Raw genomic sequence first — 8,682 nt, 5'->3', positions numbered from 1 at the left:
ATGTTACCAAACCACATGGCAGGCCATTAATTCAAGTCCATTGAAAGTCCCAAGGTCAGCAGAGCATGGCAGGCTGCTGAACAATGACACAGCTACATCCAGGGTTGTGGTCCAGCCAAATTTAAGGGTTTAAGAATGCCATAAGCTAGAGACTGTTCCCAAAGGTGCTTCATATATATGAGAAGCAGACCACATCCCAAAGGCAGCTATTCAGCTGCTTGTGGTAGTTCCCACCATGGAGTTGATTGCCAGTCTCATCAGTGGGAGTAACTACCACCAGCTGCCCAGCCACTCAACCAAGGCCAGCCAAGTTAACACACAAACTTAACTACCACAAGGACAGACTTGTTAGTTTTTTTTAGCAGTCCATGGTGCTTTAAGCATTCTTTGCCAACACCACAATTCAAAAGCATTGACTCTTCTTCGGTCTTCCTTATTCATTGTCCAGCTTTCACATGCATATTAGGTGATTGAAAATATGATGGCTTGGGTCAGGCACATTTTAGTCTTCAAGGAGACATTTTTGCTCTTCAACACTTGAAAGAAGTTGTGTTCGATTGGGTTCTCTAGAGAAACAAAACCAGTAAATCTTATATATAGAAGAGAGAGAAAGAAATTTATCTTAGGAAAATGACTCACACACTTATAGAAGCTGGTAAGTCCAAAGTTCTTGGATGAAATATCAAGCTGGAGGCTTTTCCTGACTCACACAGTTGCAGGGTCTGAGGAGCTCAAGGTGGGCAAGCTGTATACTGGCTGTTGACTCCAACAAATGACAAATCCAAGATCACCAGGCCAAATGGTGGATTGTTCGCTCATGGACGGTTGTAGGCACCACAACAGAATCACGATCCACAGAAGAGTGTCTCTTTTCCTAGGAAGTCCATAAATATACTGGAAGCAGGTCACACCCCTAGGGAAATTCCCTTTCAATGGATTAGCTGCTCAAAACATATACATCTGATCCCATCATGGGAATAACCACATCACAACTGCTTAAACCACATAGAATTGTGGTCCAGCCAAGTTGACACTCTAACTATCACTGAGGTCTTTTGCAACAGATTTGCCCAATGCAATACATCTTTTGATGTCTTGACTGCTGTTTCCACTGGGTTGATTGTAAAACCAAGAAGCATGAAGTCTTTGACAACTTCTATCTTTTCTCCATCTATCATGATGCTGCTTATAGGTCCAGTTGTGAGGATTTTTGTTTTCTTTATATTGAGTTGTAACCCATATTGCAGACTGCAGTCTTTCATTTTCATCAGTAAGTGCTCCAAGTCATCCTCATTTTCAGCAAGCAAAGTTGTGTCATCTGCATATCTCATGTTGTTAATGAGCCTTCACCCAATTCTAATGCCAAATTCTTCATATAATCCAGCTTCTCAGATTATTTGCTCAGCATAAAAATTAAATAAGTAAGGTGAAAGGATACAACCCTGACACACTTCCTTCCTGATTTTAAATGATGCAGTATCCCCTTGTTCTGTTTGAATGACAGCATTCTGGTCTATGTACAGGTTCCTCATGAGGTCAATTACATGTTCTGGAATTCTGATTCTTCTCAATGTTATCCACAATTTGTTGTGATCCACACAATTGAATGCCTTTGCATAGTCAATAAAACACAAATAAACATCTTTCTATTATTCTTTTCTTTGAGCCAAAATCCATCTGACATTAGCTATGATATCCCTCATCCCTTTCTGAATCCAGCTTGCATTTCTGGAAGCTCTCTGTCTATATACCAGTGCAACAATTTTTGAATTATCTTCAGTAAGATTTTACTTGCATGTAATATTAATGATATTGTTGGATACTTTCCACATTCGGTGGGATCACCTTTCTTTGGAATGGGCACAAATATGGATCTCTTCCAGTCAGTTGGCCAGGCAGCTATCTTCCAAATCTTTTGGCATAGATGAGTTAGAGCCTCCAGCGCAGCATCTGTTTGTTGAAACATCTCAATGGGTATTCAGTCAATTCCCGAAGCCTTGTTTTTCTCCATTTCCTTCAGTGCAGCTTCGACTTCTTCCTTCAATACCATTTGTTCTTGATCATATGCCACTTCCTGAAATGGATGATCATCTATCAATTCTTTTTTTGGTATAGTTATTGTGTATATTCCATCTATCTTCTTTTGATGTTTCCTCCATCACTTGACATATGAAATCTTTCAGTACTGCAATTTGAGGCTTCAGTTTTTTCTTAGTTCTTTCAGCTTGAGAAATGTCCAGTGTGTTCTTCCCTTCTGGTTTTCCAACTACAGGTTTTGCACATGTCATTATAATAATTGACTTTGTCTTCTCAAGCTGCTCTTTGAAATCTGTTCAGCTCTTTTATCCTATCGATTCTTCCATCAGCTTTAGTTACTCTTTATTCAAGAGCAAGTTTCAGAGTCTCTTCTGACATGCATTTTGGTCTTTTCCTGTCTTTTTAATGACCTCTTCCTTTCTTCATGGATGATGTTCTTGATGTCATTCCACAATTCCTCTGTTTTCTGGTCATTGTTGTTCAATGCACCAAATCTATTCTTTAGAAGGTCTCTAAATTCAGGACACATATAATCAAGGTCATATTTTGGCTCTTGTGGAATTGTTTTAATTTCTTCAGCTTCAACTTGAACTTGCATATGAGCAGTTGATGGTCAGCTCCTGGCCCTGTTTTGGCTGAAAATATTGAGCTTCTCATCTCCTCTTGCCACAAATGTAGTCAGTCTGGTTCCTGTGTACACTATCTAGTGAAGTCCATGTGTATAGCCACTATTTGTGTTTTTGAAAAAAAGTATTTGCAATGAATAAGTCATTGGTCTTGCAAAATTCTATCATGTGGTATCCAGCAACATTTCTATTACCAAGTCCATATTTTCCAACTAGTGGTGATTCTTCTTTGTTTCCAACTTTTACATTCCAATCACCAGTGATAAATAACACATCTTAGTTGCATGTTTGGTCTATTTCAGACTGCAGAAGTTAGTAAAAATCTTCAATTTCTTCATCTTTGGCTTTGGTGGTTGGTGTGTAAATTTGAATGATAGTAGTATTAACTGGTCTTCCTTGTAGGCTTATGGATATTTTCCTATCACTGACTGTGTTGTGCTTTATGACAGATCTTGTAGCAGTCTTTGTGATGATGAATGCCACGCCATTCCTCTTCAATTTGTAATTCCTGGCATAGTAGATCATATGGTTATCTGATTCAAAATGGCCAAAACCAGTCCATTTCAGCTCACTAATGCATAGGATATTAACCTTTATGCTTTCCATTTCTTTTTTGACAACTTCCAATTTTTCTAGATTCATATTTTATACATTCCATGTTCTGATTATTAATGGATGTTTGCAGCTGTTTCTTCTCATCTTGAGATGTGCCACATCAGCAAATGGGGGTCCTGAAAGCTTTACTCTATGCACATTGTGAAGGTCAGTTCTACTCTGCGGAGGCAGCTCTTCTTCAGTCATATTTTGAGTGCCTTCAGACCTGAGGGGCTCATCTTCCAGTACTATATCTATATCACACAGTGTTTCACCACTATTCATAAGGTTTTCACTGTCCAATTCCTTGAGAAGTGAATGGTGTCCACCTTGTTCTGAGTCTGTCTTAGTCTAGAGGTTCACCTGAAACCTGTCCACCATGGATAACCCTGCTGACATTTGAAGCACCACTGCAACATTCAAGCCATCACAACAGGACAAACTGACAGACAAGCTTGTTTCCCCTAGCTGTTTTATATTGCTCTGTTCATTTCTTGGTCTCCCCTCCCCTGCTTGCTTATGCAGCCTGCCCCCAGGGACAAACACCTCCCCCCCCGGTCCCAGGGTTCTTCATCTTCTTGGTGACCATGATAAAATATATATTTGTAATACCAGCATAATTTTTATCTTTTGTAGCCCTGAGGCCAGTGACAGTAGCTCAGACTGGTCAGAATATAAGCTGGACACAGCATCAGAATACACTTTAGCACTCTGCTTTGTTTTCCTTTCAGGTGTTACAATTAAAAATAATAAAGAGATTTCATATTTTGCTTATTTCTCATAATTGTACATTTTCTTATGTATCCAATTAACAAACTCCTTAGGAGTTGGTTCTATTATTTCTACAATCTTTTGATAATTTTTCTCTCCAATCTGATACCATCGATGAATTACTTCATAGCTATCCAGGAATTAAAGTTTCAGCATCCCTTGCCCTCTCATCCTTTCACAAACAGTGTTTTCTCCTTGTTTCTGTGAGTCAGGGTCATTCTAGGATATCTCATTTAAGTTGTCAACTTCACTGGGAAATTTTCAAGACAAGCCTCAGATTTGATTTTTTTTTAGAAGGACTTTCATTCAGGACTCAGAAAAGCTGTCACATTCACAGATACAGTTTATTGCAGTGAAAAGATATAGATTAAAATCAACAAGAGGAAAGATTCACAGTGAATTCCAGGAGAAACTAGTTGCAAGCTTCCAAGTAAGCTTTGTGGTATCTCCTGGAGATGCACAATGTCATGGATTGAATTATGTCCCCATAAAATATGTGTCAACTTGATTGGCCCATGATTATCAGTGGTTTGGCATTTATGTAACGATGAAATCATCCCCCATCATGTGATCTGATGTGATCAGCTAATTGATTGTAAGAGGATTAGAGTGGAATGCAACACTCTTACTCAGATCACATTCCTCATCTGATGTAAGGGGAGTTTTCCTGGTGTATGGCCTGCATTACTTTTTATATTACAAGAGACAGAAGGAGAAAGAAGTGAGCTGAGAAAGAGGAACCTAACTATCACCTGACAGAAGCCATATTTTCAGTCACCTCATATGGATGTAAGAGCTGGACAATGAATAAGGAAGACCGAAGAAGAATTGATACTTTTGAGATGTGGTGCTGGTGAAGAACGCTGAAAGTACCATGGACTTCTAAAAGAACTAACAAATCTGTCCTGGAGGAAGTACAGCTGGAATGCTCCTTGGAAGCAAGAATCACCAGACTTAGTCTCACCTACTTTGGTCATGTTGTCAGAAGGGACCATTCCCTGAAGAAGGATGTCATGGTTAGAAAGGTGGAGGGTCAACAAAAGAGGGGAAGGCCCTCAATGAGATGGATTGACACAGTGGCTCCAGTGATGGGCTCAAGTATAGCAGGGATTGCAGAACTGGCATGGGATTGGGCAGTGTTTTGTTCTGCTGTGCATAGGGTCGCTATGAGTCGGAGACGACTCAACAACACCTAACAACAACAACTATCACCAAGAAAAAAGAGCCAAGAGTGGCACATGCCCTGTGGACCAAGGGTCCTTGCAGTGAGAACCTCCTAGACATAGGTAAAGATTGATGCCAAGACACATGGAGATCTCCAAGGGACACTGGGTCCACAAATGTTGAAAGGAGACAAAGACCTTACCCGTAGCCAACAGAGAAAGCCTTCCCCTAAACATGGTGTCCTGAATTTGCATTTTAGATTCCCAAACTGTGAGAGAATAAATTTCTGTTTGCTAAAGGCGTCCATTTATGGTTTCTATTATAGCAGCACTAATAACTAAGACATAGGGTTACGTTTAATTCTCCCAGCAATAATGTGTGATAATGCCTGCAAAATGTTGTCAACCAGAGTTCACCTGAGCCTTGGAATCAGACTTTTTACTGGTATCAGTCACATAGACAAATAATACATATTTGACTGACCTTAGCTATTCAGACTCTAGCCCTAAAGCAAAAATAGATACTCACCATAAATTACACTGTTAGGATAAACCTATCTAGTGAAACTGGTACAGTATGCCCCAAGGTTTCAGGCATATAAAAATATTCTTATCAGGCAGAATATTCCAAGGGCTCAAAGATTATCTTCTAAGACTTGGACAATGGCCAGTCCTGAAGATAAGCCTGTCTTTGGAATGTGCAGAGTTTGAGCAAACCAGGTCTGCTGAATTAACTGTTTTCTGCTCAAGGAGCCTCCATGTATTTGAACTTAATATTTAGCAGATTATTTACAGGTAATCCTTCACTTATGACAAGATTCTGTTCCAATGATTCTATCATAAGTCAATTTTGATGTAAGTCAAATACCTCAGTTTTTTCATTTTAATTATAATTGCCTTTTATTATCAATATCTTTATAAATCCAATTTTTATTTGTCTTTAGAGGTTGGCACAAGAATGATAACATCCACAATTTACATGCTGCAACATTGTATGTAGTACATCTTACTAACTGTAAGATGTATGTACCAAAAAAAAAAAAAAAAAAAAGGACAGGCATAAGTTCAGTTTGTCATAACTTGGATACATTATAAGTCAGAGACTACCTGTATACATCATATAAAATCTATGGAATACATTTTCCTTTTTTCTGGACTGAAAATACAATGCAAAATTCTTTGGTTAAATTACTATGTTGACATTTCTTTTGCATTAGAGGTATTTTTTCCCTTGCTTAAAATTTAAAACTTATTTTATGTCACATTTTCATGTGATTCTTTTAAACAACATGTACTTTTAGTTTCTTTAATGGTTCAGTACTAGAGCCTTTTTTTTTTCTTACTTTTATTGTGGTGTAAACATTCACAACAAGACATTTGCCAACATAACTTCCACATTTACAGCTCAGGGACATTGATTACATTTATCATGTTGTGCCACCATTATTGCTATATTTTTGCAAAATATTCCACCATCTATTAGCATAACCTCAATTCCCCCTTTTCCCCCTCCTTCCTACTCCTGATAACCAGTAATAATCTTTGGTTTCTGTATCTCTCTCTCTCTTTTTTTTTTCCAACCTATTGAGAGGCTTCTCAATACTAGAGCTTTCTTTTAACTTCTTTTCATTTATTGCTGCAATGGTACATTTTACCTAATTCTTCCATATTGTTTTCTTTTTTTTGATTCATTTTCTCTTCCTCGTCCTCCTCATTCTCCTCCTCTTTTTTCTCTTCTCTCTCCCTCTTCTTCTCCTGCATTTGTCTTTTACTATGCAGACAACTTTTTTTGTTGTGATTTTAAAATTATTTTCTAGTTCTAAATTTTCCTGATTTTTAACTTGTAATTTAAAATAGCTTGATCCTATATGTTTATAATTGTCTAGGTGAAACATGAAAAAGTATCTCCTGACTGCTTACCCGTAAAAGACAAATAATATGAAGTATATGTCTACATTGGCCACAAATTGTAATTGCTATTTACTTCCATAGTTCTTACTATTAGTATTATTATATATTTTTTTCCCCAGATTTCAGCGGTAAGTTCACTGTTAGTCTTAATTCTCAGAATAGTTTAAGAGTGTTCAATATTTTTCTGAAATGTCATAGTTATTTTCTTTGGAAGCTGAACAAGGTTGGTTCACGCATTACCGGCCAGGCATCATCTTTTTAAATTTGGTTCTGTTAGTTTCTAAATGGTTGTTGGCAAAACAGAAAAATAATTAATTTTTTTCTTATATATCTTGTATTTAGGTAATTTAATGAACTGTATTAATAATTAAAGTGGGTTTTCTATTTATTCTGTATTATTTCTGACTATACAATTATATTGTCTGTAAATAATGAAAATTTTATATTTTCCAAAATTGTTGGTTCTCAATGTTCTTTCCTGTCTTGTTTCTCTGTTGACTGTTATTTGACTGTTGGTTCAAAATACACATGTGATTTTAGGAATCACTGCTTTGTTTTAGAAATGATCATTAACTAATAATCAGTCATTGACTATTTAGATTTTGCCAAGGATCCCTATCTACAGCTTCCGTATTTTTGCTTATTGAAAATTCCCATTTCCAGTCTTCTTGTTCATCTTTCCTTCATGATTTCCCAAAGTTGCTAACCTGACTCTGAGATCATATTTCTAAATTCCCTTAGTTAGAATTAATCGGAACCTGTTGATTTAGGCTCAATTACATCAGCTACATGCCTTCTCTCTCACTGAATCTCAACTATTTTATGTTTTAGTATTCTCCTTAAAATGTTTGTCCCACCTTTCTGTTCTACAGGTTGGATCATATGAAATTGTGCTGAGATGAAAAAGAGCATCTATGGAGAATCCTCCCTAATTTACCAATGTGGGTCCTAAGGTAAGCAGTCTTAACACACAGAATTTTAAAATAGATTCCTCTTTATTGCAGGTGTAACTGAGAAATAATTAAATAGCATCCATACTTGTACCAGTGCAGGATACTCTTTTGTAATGAACATATTCCCTTGGATGGACTTGACTGCCATTGGATATTATAGTAGCAACTTGATGTGACAATGGCTTAATTGCTTCTGGGACCCAACTCAGAATAAAGCAAAGGGAGCTGTTGCATTTAGGTTCTACTGAACCATGTTGTTGTTAGGTGCCTTAGAATTGGTTCCGACTCAGTGAGCCTATGTATAACAGAGTGAAACCTTGCCAAGTTCTGTGCTATCACAATTGTTGTGATGTTTGAGCCCATTGTTACAGCCATTGTGTCAATTTATCTTGTTGAGAGTCTTCTTTTTTGATGACCCTCACTTTATCAAGCATGATGTTCTTCTTCAGGGACTGGTCCTTTCTCATAACATGTCCAAAGAAAGTGAGATGAAGACTTGCCATCTTTGCTTCTAGGGGCATTCTGGCTGTACTTCTTCCATTTTTTTAATTGGATTGTTTGTCTTTTTGTTATTGAGGTGTTGGAGTGTTCTATAAATTCTAGAGATAAGTCCCTTGTCAGATATGT

Source organism: Orycteropus afer, unplaced genomic scaffold, assembly GCF_000298275.1.
Source record: "Orycteropus afer afer isolate SDZICR_OR568_19922 unplaced genomic scaffold, OryAfe1.0 scaffold00001, whole genome shotgun sequence".
NCBI classification, from domain to species: Eukaryota; Metazoa; Chordata; class Mammalia; order Tubulidentata; family Orycteropodidae; genus Orycteropus; species Orycteropus afer.
This window is presented reverse-complemented; position numbering follows the sequence as displayed.